We start from the raw sequence: 15,945 nt of genomic DNA on the forward strand, positions 1-15,945 counted from the left end.
ACACCCCCCCCGAACCGCCGTCCGCGGCCTCCCCTCCTCCAGCCCCTGTGATAGACACAGCACTTCCCCGAATCCTTTTCAAAACCCTCTCAGGTGTTACTCTTTTCCCACTTGGTAAATGAGAAAACTGGGCTCTAAGAAAGTTCTGGTATTTGCCAGAAATCACGCACCTTCGAAGAAACAGAACCAGCACTCAAACCTGGGTCTGAGACTCCGGCTTGTCCCCAGCCTCCTAACCCAGGGCTGCGAAGACGGAGCTGCCACCATCAGTCCCGGAGCCCTGGCCAACTGGGGTGAAAGGCTTTGTTCCCACAATGCAACTCGGTTTCCTAGGATTTCGCCTCCCCGGACAGATTACAGCTTCCCTGAGGACAGGGTCTGGTCCTCCCCTGGCCTCACCCAGGATTTCCATGAGGACTTAGTAAGCTTATCCAACCCCCAACTCATTTGTCCAAAATACCTCAAACCACTGCCTTTTACAAAGACACCCAGGGATTACTACTCCTCCATCCTGAACCATATAAATTTGCCCATTCATAGAGAAAGGGCACATGTTCGATTTCCCAGGAAAGCCAGCCGCACTCATTCACTTGGGCCCAGGACCAAAGCCCAGGGCAGCCGGGCTCAGGGCAGAAGGGGAAAGGGCACATCCCACTGCCCAGGGCTGCCAGCACGGCCCACACCTGGGAGCCCCCTCGCCCTGGCAGGGAAGGGAGAGCTGTTTCCATTACCAGCTGGGGTGGCACGATTTGAAGGCAGCAAAGATGTCTGAAAGGAAAGAAAAAGAGCAGGAATCTGTGGGGAAATGTCCTAGAACAATGCGAGAAGTGTCAGCCCGAATGAATGGGCCCGGGTCCTGGGAGTTCGGAAACTTTCTCTGGTTCCCCCGGTCCACGTCCAGGCGGACCTCGGCGGTCCCGGCCCACCTGCAGGCTAAGCCGAGGCCCTGGGGGTCCCCAGCAGGACTCGCTCAGCACCTGCTACAGAGGAGCCACCACTTGTCGCCGCAGGACTGGGGTTGCTAGTGGAGCCCCGAGGCTGGTGCTGGGCCCGGATACGTGCTCCACACACACTTTACTGAACTGCGTCTCCGAGTTCATCCTTTCACGAGCCCCTGGCAAGAGCCGGCCAGGGAGAAGGATGCCAACACCAGAGGACAAGTACCCGCCCAGGCTGTGTGAGCATAACAATAAGATAATAGTCCAAGCCTCACGGCTGGCAGCCAGGCCATTCTCTCACTGCCCCAGCCCTCTGCCCCCCACCCGATGCACACATTCTCTGCCCTGGCTCTTCCCAGAACCCCACGGACGCCTCTTCTCCTCCAGCGAGTCTGCCCTTCCCAGCCACGTGACCTGCTGGACTGCAGGATCAGCCACCACCAACCCTGACCCTGAGAAATCCCCCCATTCCCCGAAGAAAGGCTAATGTAGCTGCATCTATTGCAAGCCGAACAGCCGGGAGGAGGATGAGGAGAAACAAGGGAAGAACGAGACCAACTGACATGAGGGGTGGGTGGAGGAAGGGGACTTGCTTCCAGGAAGGGGGACTGGTGACTCCACGGGGGAAGCGCGGAGGCCAGCCTGGTGGAGGGGGCGCCACAGGTGCGGCTCCTGCCCTCTCTATTGTCTTCCGGGAGCCCCACATACCACCTCGCACACACAGCACACACAGCCCAGGCACCGCAGAGCTCTATCTGCTGCCCCAATCTCGTGGCCGCGGGGCTGAATTCCACCAGCTCAGCACTTCTGCAGAGAGGGGGGTGTTTTGCTTGTGCGCCATTCTTTCCACCGAGGTGTCCATCTGGCCCACTCCTCCTCCTCTTTCCGGGGTCCTCTCACGCACAGCTGCTCTCCTCCCCTTGTAGGGGTCTTCCCGGGCCCAGCCATCGCATCAAACTCTACAGCGACTCTGTTCCGAATGCCCGTGCCCTGACTCCATTTCACGGGGAAATATCTGGAGCCCGGGGCCCAGGGGGCATGAGGGCGAGAGGGCAGCAGGGAGGGCGAGCTTACAACAGCTATTTGGGTTCACGTGGGGATGCCATGCCATCCAGAAGGGTGTCTCCCACACAGACCTGGGCTCAAACTGGCCCCAAACTAGAACTGTCCCCTAGCACAGCCAAGACACCACAGTCAATCACGAAATTGTTGACTTGTCTTCTTTCCTGCTCAGCCTCTCGCCGTGGTCCCTAAGTCTCCCCAACACTGGGGAACAGAATGTGCTTGGCTGGAGACCTGGATGTCATAAATTGTGCTAATAACAGATTCTCGATCTGGAAAACAAAATAATAGAGGGCCTGGCCCTTCCTTTCGGCTCCTCTGACCCCCAACACTATTTCCTGCAAGGCCAGAAGAGAAAGCAATGCCCCTTTGGCCACAGTCGGAGCGGGAAACGGGCTCCACCACCCCAGGACCCCAGGGGCTCCCTTCTCCCCACCAGCCTCTCCAGTCACGGGCACAAAAACCAGGCCCCAAGGGGCGACTTCTCTCATTTTACTCATCCTCACATTTACGAAGCACTTGCTAAGTGCCAAGCACAGTGTCCCTGTGTGCAAAGGCGCCCTGGTCCCCACTCACGGAGGAGGGTTGCCTCTGGGAGTGGGGACAGCTGGGCTGGATGTCCTTGCTGAAGAGCCGTGGCTGGTCCAGCCCTCGGTACGCCCCCCAGGGAGGGCGACTCTACAGCGGGTGACCCTGAGCTGACTCTGTCCCCCGTCACCTGCCCTCGGAGAGAATGGCACAGGCGTGAGAAGGCGGAAACAAGATCAAACAGCCAGAAGCAGCCATCTTCACGAAGAGCAACAGTATAAAAGGCAAAGCTGAATGTGCCTGGAGATGGATTATAAAACTGTGTTCAGCGTACTGGTTATATGCAAATTGCATGTAAATATGTACACGGACCTTAAGGAAATCCAAAGGTCACTGCTGCTCTCTGCGGCTCTCTCACTCGGGGCTACGAGGAAGCTGTCTGCCCAGCTGGCCAGAGCACCCCAACGACTGTCCCGCCACCTCTCCCGGCATCCCCTCCGCACCACGTTCTCTTCTTGGCCTCACCTCACCTCACAGCCGCCTGAGAAACCTGAGTGCGGAGAAGGAAGAGAAAATGGAGATGTGCCCACGCCGGGCACAGCCAAGGTGGCAAATGAGGGAGACAATGGTGGCCCCCGCCCAGGCAAAAACCCTTCCGATCGGGTCTCGGGATGGGCTCCCTGGAATGTCAGGAGACCCAATGGGCTCCAGATATTCTTCAGTGCCCGCCCCCTTCCCATCGCCAAGTCCTCAAAACCAGTGGCAGGAGGCCCGGGGGCGCTGCGGCCAATCCCAGAGTGGGTCCACTGGCTCTGCTCAGGGCCACACACACCACGCGGAACAGCTGCCCCTGCACACCCACAACCACCGAGGGACAAGGCAGCCCCACCGCCTGGACGCGTTCCCATCTCCAAATCTCAGTCTCCTCATCCACAAAATGGGCACATCCTCTCGGCCCTTCCTGACTCGTGCTGGGAGGCACCCGAGGTACGCCCTGGGGAGGGAGGCACTGGGCCCAGGGCAGATGTGGGACTGCGGCGAAGGGTCTGGCTGCACATCTGGAGCTTGAAATGACCAGGGTGGCTATCCTCACCCTCGCCTGACGGCTGCCACAGCAGCGCAGCATTCTCGTTTCATCCCGGGTGGGTCCCGCTGGGCCTTCCCAAGTCGCAGGTGGGAAAAGCGAGGTTCTGAGAGGCCAACGGACAAGCCTGAGGACACACAGCTGGAGGCAGACCGGGGCCTCGGTCTCCCGGTGCCCACCGGCCCGCAAACACCAGCACTTCAGCCACAGGAAGATGTCAGGGGGCCCCTGGAGGGCTTCACCCGTGGCAAAGGCAGGATGGGGGCCCCACTGCCCAATGCATGGGGAGCAGCACCTGAACTGGCATCCCTACCACAGCCACCTGCATCAGCTCCCTCCGCCTCAGGCCAGCAGGCCCCTCTGGTCCTGGGCCTCCCGCTGACTGATCTACCCAGAGTCCATTGCCAGTTCGATACCATGGAAGGAAGGAGACGCACAGTTGTTTCGATATTAGATAGAGAGACAGAGGCCCGGGTAGAGAGACGGGTTCCGATGCGGGCAGGACCACAGAGGGACCCTCACAGCTCCCGTCTGCTGTGCACCCGGGCACGGCAGGACTTGGCACACCTTTCTCTCTAATACTCACAGTCACCCGGCCCCGGGGGAGATCACATTACTCGCGGCTCAAAGAAATTAGGTAGATGGCCCAACACAGATTCAAAATCCACAAGCTTCCAATCCAGAACTTTCTGACCCTAAAACTCAGAGATGTTTTCACTAAACAATCCTGCTTCTCTACAAAGTGAAGACTGTTCCAGAGCGAGTGAGGCTGAATTTTTCATAACGCACTGGAGTGGGGAGGCCGAGGAAAGACACTTGGTGACGACCAACATCGGCAGCTCACCCGGCAGTAAGAGGGGATGAGCCTAGACCTTCGCCTGCCCTGCAAGCCCTTCTCAGCCTCACCCCGGCCATCCTTCCGGCTGTTGTCCTCACAAATCTATAATCCTATATAATAAAAGCCTAATATGCAAACTGTCCCCTTGACCGAGAGTTTGACCAGGAGTTCGATCAAGGGGCCAGGCCGGCTAGCCAACTGCGGGAAGGGAGGCCCCAGCCAGCAGCCAGCAGCTGCTAGGGACCCTACCTGTGCACAAATTTCGTGCACTGGGCCTCTCGTATAGACATAAACATGTGCTCTGGGGGCTGGCTCACATGGTGCCCCTGCCTAGAAGGTCCATCCTACATTCTTGACTGGAAAACTCCTACACCTCACTCAAAGCCCAGTTCAAATGTTCCCTGCCTTCATAAATCACTCTCTGATAATCCTAGCAGAGTTGGGCCCTCGGACATCCTGGTCTCTAGGACTTGGCCAGAATGCAATTATTTCTTACCCTCTACTTCCCAGGCTCCGGCTGCTCTCTGAGCCAGGGACAATACGGCCTAATCTTATGCAGTCCTTACTATAAACCAGGCACCACACCAGGCATCTCTTCACACTTCACCATCTCAACAGCCCCACTGGCAGCAACTACTATCTCCCCCATGTTACAGACGAGAAAACCAAGACGTGGAGATTGTTCCCTACAAAAGACCACACAGGCAATCGGCTCCAGGATCTGCCAGGCTGTGCTGGCACTGTAGTATTTTTCCCTGCCTCCCCCAATCCGAATACATGGCAGGTGCTCCGTAAAGTTTTGTACGGAGGGAGGAAGGTGTTGCCACACCCCAACCACCTGGAACCCCCCTTGGCCCAAGTGGCCCTACTTGTCGCCCCGCCTTCCATCACTACCCACATTGCTCCTGCCAAACTATCTCCTCCTCATTCTCTAGGTCTTTATGTTTCCTCCCCTAAGCAGCAGGTGCCTTCCCAACTCCCACCCTTTTCCTCCTTGGGCACCCTCCCCCCGGGGGGGTGAGGAGTCCTGTAGGCCTTCCGGTGGGAGACGGATGCACAGTGGCCTCGTGATGGGTGGGGCTAAGGGGGCTGACTCCGCCACCACCCCACCTTCCTGCACCCAGTCAGCACTGGTTTCACCTTGTCTCGGGCAAGAAAAAACAAGCACCAAGGGGCAGGGGGAGTCTGGAGGTCAGCCCCTGCCCCTCCCTCACCCCCAGCAGCCCCTGGCTGACCTGACCCCTGGTCTCGGGCTTGGAGGAAGGGGCTGCTCCCTGGGGCCAAGAGGGAGGAGACAAGAGGTCCTTTGTGTCTGCCTCGCTCCTGAGACACCTGTTCTCCCTCCTGCCTGCAGCCTCCCTCCCGGCCGCCTGTGTGCGGCCTTGTTTATCCTGCAGCCCTGGCAGCCAGGCCCAGCCTGCTTCCCGGTGGGGCTCTGGCAGCCCCTGCCAGCACCTGCCCAGTCATGGCAGCCCCGGAGGCTGCCGGCCAAGCACAATCACCCTGCTGTTGACACAGTTGTTGATTTTAGGGAGGGCAGGGAGGAGCGGGAGGGGAGGAGAAAAGCAGCGAAGGCATTTAACGCCAGCCTGGTTAATTCGCAATTGGCCCTGGCAATCCTGCAACCGACCCTCCCACCCCTGCACCCTTTCCGAGGAGAGGCTTGGGCTTCCAGTACCTGGGCTGCTCGGGCCACACACCACATTGTGCCCAAGTCCCACTTGAACCCGCAGCACCGCACCATAGGCAGTCACCTGCCCCCCAAAATAATGCTCCCCCTGTGCTGGCACACACAGCTCACAGCTGAGCAAGGCCTGGGTGCCGGGAGCCCCGAGCCACCCTGTCGTTGAAGGTTCTACACTGACCCCCACCCCCCCCCGACCCCCACAAAGTCAGGATGACCAGGGGATCTGGCCTTAAAACCTTCTCTTCTGACTGGTTCTCGCCAAGCTATCTCTTGCTCATTCTCTAGGTCTTTATGTTTCCTCTTACAGGGAGCCTTCCCTGACTGCCCAAAGCTGGCTGTGGTGCCCCTCTTGGGCGCTCCCGGAATCCCTCTACCCTGCACCTCCTTCCCTTCACTTCTGTCAGTCAGTAGCCCACCGATTATTTACTTCTCTTTATCTTCCTCAAAACTGTGTAATGGCTAGGCCGGTCTCATAGCCCCGGTGTAGCGGGCACAGCCTGGAGGCAGGCGCTCCCGACACACATGCTGAGTGTATGGGTGAACGGAGCAGGCCCCCACACGCCCCACCATCCATCCACTCCACCCCGCACCTTCCCGCCCTGTCAATCACCCCTTGGCCTAATAAGGCCCGTGGCTGGTTAAAAGGCTCATGTGCTCAAGAGGTACCTGCTAATTTGTCACCAGGACATGAATTTAGGTTGGTAAACCCCAATCAGCGAAGTCAAGGGTCCTGAAGGGCAAGGGGTGGGTGAGATTACATGACAGGAGCGGGAGAAGGAAGGAGACAGAGAAGACCCTTGGGTTGGAGACCAGCTAAAGGGCCTGCCCTCAGTCTTTCCCGCCCCATCCCAAACCCCACCAGCCTTGACGGAGGAATCACAGGGCCCTTTGTACCTGTGGCCAACTACAGTGGGGCCTTGACTTACGAGTGTCCCGACTAACGAGTTTTTCGAGAAAAAAAAAGTCTCACTCGTTCACTTTTTGATTTGACATACGAGTAATTTGAGTTACGAGCTCCGTCACGGAACGAATTAAACTTGTAAGTCAAGGCCCCACTGTATCCAACTCCACAGGAAGGTGGGACAGTCCAACTCTAGACCCTCTCTCTAGCCCGCCCAACACACTCGCACCCACGCTTGCACAGAAGCCCTCCCGTCAATTCTGGTTCCCCAGCTCTGCGTCCATCAACAGCCAAGAATCACCTCCCGGTTGCGGGTGGCACGTTGGGGAGAACGGCTCTCAGTCCAGGCGGTGGAAAAGAAGGGGATTTACATTATGAAAACCATAGGTCCCAACCTCACACCTGTCAGACAGCTATCACCAAACAGACAACAAGTAACGAGTGTTATTGAGGATGTGGAGACAAGAACCCCCACATACTGCCGGCGGGAATGTAAATGAGCGTAGCCACTATGGAAAACAATATGGAAGTTCCTCAAAAAATTAAAAATAGAGCTACAGTATGACCCAGCAATTTCACTTCTGGGTATTTAGCCCCCAAAAACCAAAACGCTAACTTACAAAGACATGTGCACACTTATGTTCATTATTGCAGCATTTTTTACTGTAGCCTAACTGCGGAAGCAACCTGGGTGCCCATCAATAGATGAATGGACAAAGATATGGCACAAACACAATGGACTATTACTCAGCAATAAAAGAGAATGAAATTTCACCATTTGCTACACATGAATGGACCTAGAGGGCATTATACTAAGTGAGATAAGTCAGACAGAAAGACAAATACCTACCCAGCCGGTTTGACTCAGTGGTGGAGCGTGACCTATGAACCAGGAGGTCACAGTTCAATTCCCAGTCGGGGCACATACCTGGGTTGCAGTCTTGATCCCCAGAGCGGGTCATACAGGAGGCAGCCAATCAATGATTCTCTCTGATCATTGATGTTTCTATCTCTCTCCCTCTCCCTTCCTCTCTGAAATTAATAATATACATATATACACATTTAAATTAAATAAATACAATTTGCACCAAAACCGGTTTGGCTCAGTGGATAGAGCGTCGGCCTGCGGACTGAAGGGTCCTGGGTTCGATTCCGGTCAAGGGCATGTACCTGGGTTGCAGGCACAATCCCCAGTAGGAGATGTGCAGGAGGCAGCTGATTGATGTTTCTCTCTCATCAATGTTTCTAACTGTCTATCTCTCTCCCTTCCTCTCTGCAAAAAATCAATAAAATATATATTTTTTTTTAAAAATTGCACACAAAAAAAGAAAAGAAAGACAAATACCTTATCTTTTCACTTATATGGAGCGGGCAAAAGTAGGTTTACAGTTGTTTGTCTGGAAAATAATACAATTAATAAATAACACAAGAATAAACTCTGTGCTTCACATACTCACAACTGTAAACCTACTCTTGCCCACCCCATATGTAGACTCTAAAAAGCAAAATAAATGAGTAAACAAACGAAACAGAAACTCACAGATACAGAGAACAAACTGATGGTTGCCAGAGGGAGGGCGGTTGGGTAGAAAAGGGGAAGAGGATTAAGAAGTACAAACTTCCAGTTATAATATAAGTCACGGGATGCAATGCAGAAGGAATAGAGTCAATAGCATGATAAGTATGTATAATGACGGATGGTTCCTAGACTTCGTGGGGGACCACTCTGTAGGGCATATAAATGTTGGTTCACTACCTTGTACACCAGACACTAATATACTATTGTGTGCTAACTATAATTAAAAATAACATTCACTACAAATTAAAGATCAACGACAACAAGAAACAACCATTAACTGCATTAGAGCAACCATGAGAGCACTGGCCCCGGTGCTCTGAGCCAGTTCCAGCTCGGCCATGGAGAACAGCTGTGCCGACTGGGCCTGGCACAGCGCAAAGGGCCTCACGCACCTGGACTCATGCTCTGGCAGACAGCAGTCAAGTTCATCCCTTCACTTCCTCCGACACCAAAGAGCACACTCTCCTGCTACATGCCTCTGCCCGGGGCCCGCTGGGACCCAATTCCTTCCTCTGTCCTCTGACCCTGTTTCCTGGCGGGGTCCGGGTGAGTGAAGGCTGAGCCCATCTCCCGAACCCTGGAACCAAGAGGAGAGGCCCCCCCTCCCTGCCCCACCAGCCCCAGCCAGCAGAGCCCACAGCCCCCACCACTAACTCTTTTCCTCACTCCTCTCTCTCTGGCCAGACTCCCACACCACCCACTCCTGGTGTGAGGGTGGCCCTGGTTCCATGCTCACAGGACAGGAGGAAGCTGAGCTCAGAGACAGGAGGGAAGGAGGGTGACTGCCCACGGCCTGCTGCTCTCCAGAGAGACTGGGGTGGAAACCCCAATTGTGCGGAGCCCAGAGCAAGGAGGGCCCGCCTTCTGGCTCTCCGCAGCAAGGACCCACGGCTGCCTGGCTCTCTTTCTCTGCCCACTCTCCCCTTTCCTGCTTGGTCTCAGGTCCCCACTGTCTCCCTGGGGCCCTCAGAGACACTGCCTGTCCCCCAGGCGCCAGAGGGGGCTGACTGAGCCCCCACCTGCTGCCTATACACACACATGCACGCACACCCTCTCCACCAGCCAAGAAAAAGCAAGCCGGGCAGGCAAGCCATAGAAATGGCCGGGCTGGAGGGGCCCCTCCCTTCTTCTTTCAACAGCTCCCTATTCATTCCGACTCCCCTCACCCCACCTGCCTCTGAGGGTCTGGTTGTACCTGCACACGGGCTTCCTTCCAGCCCCTCCCACTAAGCTTTTATTTCCCCTTCCTTCCCCACCCAGCGCACCTCTCCAGGGACAGGCCCAGAACCAAAGCTCACAGGGCTGAGTGAATGGCTTCAGGCTCTCAACAGGGCGGTGAGGGGCAAGGTTAAGAGAGCGTCGCACCCCACACCCTGAAACAAAACTTCCCTCACTCTGCACTCTGAGGACAGCGGGCACAGGACCTGCCTGTGTGGCCAGACAAGAGTTCGTTTTTATTTAATCCTCACAGGAGGACATGGAGAGAGGGGGGCGCGGAGGGGGAGGCTGGAGGGAGGTGAGAATCATCAATTGCGCCCTCTGTACGTGTCCCAACTGGGGATCGCACCCCAACCCAGGCATGTATCCGGACCCGGAATCAAAAGGGCAACCTTATGGTGCCCAGGACAACACTCAACCGACCGGCCGCTGCAGCCAGGCCGGGCCGGGCAAGAGTTAATTCTTTGGAGTCATGTGAGGTGAGCTGCAGCCAAGGGTTCTCTCCATCTCCTAGCTCCACCCAGGTGCCAGGGCCAGCGCAGGAGCCTCGAGGGCCTGGGTACCTGGGCCGCCCACCCCAGCTGAGCCCAGCCTGGGGCCCACCCAACCGTCCCCCCTAAAGGGATCAGTCCAGGCTTACAGGCTTCCTCTCCTATTCCACCGTCACCTCTCCTGCCAGGCACCCCCTTTCTGCAGAAGATTCTGGCGCTGGTCGAGCCGCGGCTCCTTTGGGTCTTCCAGGGAGTACACTGACGACTGCTTTTTCTGTCTCACTGTCCGTTCTAGATATATTTCAAATTCCTTCCACCCTGATTACAAAAGTACAACATTGTTGGACATTTGGAAACTATAGAAATAAGAACCTAAGTATGAGCCACAGTTTTTAAAAGAGAAGTCACCAAAGGCTGTGGGACCAGGGCAGGCCAGCCAGCTCCGGAGTTGGGGGAGGAGGTCGGCTTTGCCTGTTTCACCCTGGCCACCCACCCTCATCTTAGGCCACCTACCCCCTTCAAATGGCCGAATCTGGGCCTCCGTGGCATCTACTTCTGCCCCAGCTCAGCACAGGGTCTGGGACACCCAGGGGCACCTCTAGCCCTGCCAAAGAACTGGACCTAGCCCCAGGGTCCCCCACCCCCTTGTGGAGGGGCAGGAGGGGGCCGGATCAGGCCTTCAGGGAACCAGTTTTCACCCCATCCAGTTCCACAGGCTGCACATTCCATTCTGAGTCAAGCAGGGGCGGGGCTGGGGGAGTTAGGGCGGGGGGAGCCGGGGGAGGAGCCCAGTCTGGCCTCCTCTGGGGCGGATCCCCCAGGGAGCTCGGGGCCTGGCAGGGATCACGGAGCTAAACCACCAGGGGAAGGAGGCCAAGGGTTCCTGCCCAGGCTGTGGCCCCCTCCCAGTCTCCTCTCCTCGAGTTTAAATACTGAGGTGCACCCAACCGTGCACATCTCCCCAGAAGACACAGGGGGGACAAGGTGGGCGTTAACTCTAAGCCCCTCCCCCCAAACCGGGCCACAACCCCCCCAGGCTGTTAATGGGGCTTTATGCCAAGGCCATTTAAATGCTAAGGCCACTTCTTTACGGAGGGGAGTCGGAATGCTGTGGTGTGTCAAGGGCAAGGGAACCGGATTCCTAGTTCATGGCCGGCTCAGGCTTTCCGGTGACAAAAGCACCTGGGCAGTGATGCTATTTAGGAAAACGGGGGCCGCTGGAGAGACTGTCCCCACTTCTTCCTGCCTCCTGTTCTATCCCATACACGCCTCTCCCCCTACCTCCCTGCCCCCCATTTCTGACTGGAACCTTCAACCTCTGGGTACAATTCTCAGCCCCTGTCCTCCTAGCTTGTCCCCAAGTGCACACAGCACATCCTGGGCTGCGTCCAGGCCTTGGGTTTGCCCACAGATGACCATGGGAGGAGGCAGGGGAAGCCCCGGCCACATCCTCCTCACCTCACAGCCTCTGGGAGGTCTAACCACTGTGCTGTCCCTTCTCTGGGTTCACCCAAAATCCTCCCTCACAGCACCTAGGAGAGCAAGAGGGCCCAGGCTCCCAACTACGGCAGGTCACCAACCAGAGGTGTGTCAGGGGCAGCTGAGCAGATGGTAACTGTGGGGTTCCGAGCTGTGGACCACGCAGGGGGATGAAACCTTTTCCTGGGGGAGCCGCACGGGCCTCATCACCAGGAGGCTGGCGCACAGATGGTCCCTTGGGTTTCTGGGCCGGGTCCGTGGCACTCAGGCCGACCAGCACTCACTCCTCCCCTCTCCGCCCCACCCTCAGGAGGGAACTACCGCATCACAGCTGCTCAGAGAAAGCATTTGGATTTTTAAAGAAACTGCTATCTGTCAGAGCATGACCACAGAAACTAGAGGAGGTTGATGGTGGCCCTACTGAGCTGCCTATAACAAACCCCCTCAATCAAGTCTTTCCAAGGAGGTGGGAGAAGGACCAAAGAAGAGGCACTCAAAATGGGGTTGCCCCAGCCCTGGCCGGGTAGCTCAGGTGGTTAGAGTGTCGTCCTGATACACCAAGGTTGCAGGTTCAATTCCTGTCAGGGCACATACAAGAATCGACCAATGAATGAGTGGAACAACCAATCGATGTTCCTCTCGCTCTCTTCCTCTACCTCCCCCCCTTCCTCTCTCTCTCTAAAATCAATTAATAAAATTTTTAAATTTCCACAATGGGGCCGCCCAGGCAAAGACTCCCATCCAGGGCATGTCTTCCTGTTTGGGAACAGGGAGATGGCAGGAGCCCTTAAAGTGATCTTCATGGGCCCAGGTTCCCCACCTGGCAATAGGTATGTGACAGCCTACCTGGCTAACACATCCACTTCCAGAAGGGGACCAGCAAAAGTTCCGGCAGGAGTGAGCCCTCTTAAGCAAACACCAAGCACAGAAATAATTCTCATTCAAAGCACGATTTGCTGTGGGCCTGGCCAGGCCTTCCCAGCACAGAGCCCTTTGCAAACACTCAGCTTTGCCCCTGAATGTGGCTGGGGGAGGGGCGCACGGGCACAGCTGCATTTCAATTCCACTTTTTCCAGAGGCTTCAGCTTCCGCTTCCTAGTGACCTACTCAGGGAGCACCCCAAAAAGGGCCAATCTCACAGCACCCCCTGAGCGGAGAAAACCTTTGCAGAATCAAGTGTAGCCCAAGCAAACACTTGCCTGGCAACAGCAAACTCCAGACCCATACCATTCATGGACCCCCTGCTGCAGATACTGACCAGACGTTCTAAGTGATAGGAATTCTCATTGTTATTGTCCCATTTCACAGATTGGAAAACCGAGGCTCAGAGATGTTATGTACTGCATGTACCCCACAGCCCTTTACACATCATACTGCCCTGAACCTGCTAATAAAGTAGCAAAATATTCAGGAGGGGCCCCTCGTCATCCCCCTCATTTCCAAAGCCAAGGCAGCACTGGGAATGGTCCCTCACATCACTGATTCCCACACTCCTGATTACAAAAGCTCCAGGCAGCAGCAGAACGTCATTCTGGGCAATGGCGTTTAGTGAGACCTGTTGGCTCTACCTCCAGAACAATGTCCCGCGGGCCCCCTAATCCAAGGCATCCTTTCAATTCCGAATCAGTCTCCTCGCAGGCCTCTGCTCTGTCCTTGCTCCGCTTCAAGCTACCCCCTCAGCAGCTGAAGCAATCTTTTTAACATTTTTTCCCACCTATAAAAGCAGTCCGGGACCACGGTAGAAGATTGGAAAAATCGACAGAAGATACAAAAGGAAGTAAAAACCACCACATGTCCAGGATCTAGAATTAACCGCTGTAAAAAGGCAGCCTTCTAGTTTCTTTCTGCGTGCATCCTGCACGTGTGTATACATCCCATTACCTTCACGAAATCGGTACTATATTATAGCTTTATGCCGTTTTTTTACCCTTTTTATTATATAGTTTCCAGTGTATAAACTAAGCTTTTTTTAACGACGCTTTTTGGTTTGGGTTTGGGCGAGAGGCAATACAGTTGATACATGCACACGGTCCTACAGTCAGAAAGGACAAAAGCGTCTCTGGCGAGAACACCGTCTTTCCTCCACCCATCCCTCAGCCACTGCTTCCCTCCCCTGGGGCAACTCTGATGACCATTTCTTGTGTACCAACCAACCTTTTAAAACCATAAATCAGACCCTGTCACTCCCCTCTCCAATGGCCTCCATCGCCCTGGCCATAAACCCAGGTTCCTCACCAGTCCGTCCTACCAGGTCCCAGTGACCGGGCTCCGCACCCCTCTGGTTCCTCCAGCCCCCCTCCGGCCACACTGCTCTTGCAAACCCAGTTCTGGCCTCAACAATTTCTCATTGGCTTCCTTCCTTTTTGTGCCACTGGCTCCTTCTCATCCTTTAGGCCTCACTGAGCTGTCCTCTCCCCAGGGCGGCTCTCACTGGCTTCCCCAAGTAGGGCCACCCCTGCGCACCCCCCACACATACGTTCTCTATCCTATCGCCCTGCTGTGTTTCTTTCACATCACGTAGGACCTGATATTGTCTTGGTTACGTATTTCAAATCATTGCCTGTCGCCTCCCACTAGAAAGAAGTCTCCCTGAAGGTGGGCACACCACCCAACTTCACCCCCGGAGCCCCGCTGGCCCGTGTGGGTGTTCAACAAATCTCTGTTAAAGGAGTGAATGGGGATGACTGCATTGGCTGGTTCTCCTCACTGGACGCCCACTTGCAGGACCTCCAAGCACCAATCACCGATCACCTGGCCATCCTCCCTCTGCCTGGGGTGGGAGTCGGAGGGTCAGAGGAAGGAGAGAAAGCCCATTGTGTGAGACAGCGTGGGTGGCCCGCAGCTGCCTGCTCTCCCCTCGTCCCCAGCTCAGAGTCCAGAATCCCAGGAGCTGTGACAAACCCAAATTCCTAGAAAATACTCCCTATGCAAGTGGAGAGTGGGAGGTGAAACTGTGGCCCATCCTGTACCCAAAATCCCATACCCATTCCACCCGGGCCGCTGGGATGTTCCAGGCTCCCAAGTGAGACGCGGCAACAGGCAACACAGACGCTGCCTTCCCCAGGCCCGGCCCGGCCCGGCCCACCTGCCTCTTCCCCGGGGCCCTACACACCTGGGCTCCTCTCTCTGGAAAGTCACCCAACCCCAGAGACACAAATGCACATCCAATCCATGAGCCAGCAGCCCAGGCCCTGTACTCAGGGGGCACCCTGTGGAGGCACTTCCTTCCTGGGGCCTGATTTCCACTGAGAACACAGCAGTTGGGCCAAGACGGATTTTTTTTTTAAAGGAGGGAACGAAGTACCTTTCATAAAAATTGTGAAGGAAGAGAGGGAGGGAGGAAGGGGGGCAAGAAAGAAAAGATAAAAGACTGAACAAGATCGAACTGGAAAAGGAGTAAGGGAGGTTTTTACCAGCTGAAAACAGGAAAGGGTGGCAAGTGTGAGGTTTCTTCCTTTCAGAAGTGGACAATTATTATAATTGATTAAATAAGCACAATCCAGAAGCGCTCTCTGGGCTCTGTACAAGGTCGGGTTAGTAATAACGTCAAGAACAGCTAATAGTTCCCCAGCACTTACTACGTGCCAGGCACTGTTGGCTTTATCAAGGCTTTTAATCCTCAAGACAACCCTATGGAGTAGGTCCTGTTCCCATTAAACCCATTTTACAGACAAGCAAAGTGAGGCACAGAGTAGTCAGGTCAGATTGCTCAAGATCCTGTTGCCAGTGGCAACACCTAGGCTCTACTCCAGGGCCTTGGCTCTCAACCACTAAGCTATCCTGGCTGTCAGTGGTACAGTCCGAGGGGTGCCGGCCCTCCTGCAGTTCCTGCCTTGCAAACCACTATTCTCTTTTAATTTTCCTTTCAAACCACTATTCTTTAACTAATTATTGGATACCCATCTCAAGGCTGTGTGCATAACGCTGCCCATCTGGCATAAGGGCAAATCTAGGAAAGTTAAAGGACTCGCCCAGGCTCCCGCTGGCGGGGAATTAGGTCCCTCGTGTCCTGAACCCCGGCGTCTGCAGCGCCGCCTCCTAAGGGGGCCGGTGGAAGCCAGGGTCCCTGGAAACGCCCCCCAGAGCAGCACCATCTTTTCTGCCGGCGTTCGCCAGACCCTTCACCAGCGCCGAGGCGCC

At 55.6% G+C, this 15,945-nt stretch overlaps 1 protein-coding gene across 2 annotated transcripts in view; it reads right to left on the minus strand.

Annotated features, from left to right (window-relative positions):
* Positions 1-10,939, minus strand: part of SOX13 (SRY-box 13) — a 44,727-nt gene extending 33,788 nt beyond the window's left edge. The window contains exon 1 of one of the 2 annotated variants that reach the window (XM_015569288.1): positions 10,840-10,939. The gene's annotated coding sequence lies outside the window, so the exon portion shown is untranslated. Of the gene's footprint in view, positions 1-2,900; positions 3,060-10,839 lie in introns of those variants that run through there. The other variant, XM_015569287.1, reaches the window with a different exon arrangement.
* Between the last annotated feature and the right edge of the window lie 5,006 nt (positions 10,940-15,945).

Source organism: Myotis davidii, unplaced genomic scaffold (genome assembly GCF_000327345.1).
Source record: "Myotis davidii unplaced genomic scaffold, ASM32734v1 scaffold246, whole genome shotgun sequence".
Classification (NCBI taxonomy): Eukaryota; Metazoa; Chordata; class Mammalia; order Chiroptera; family Vespertilionidae; genus Myotis; species Myotis davidii.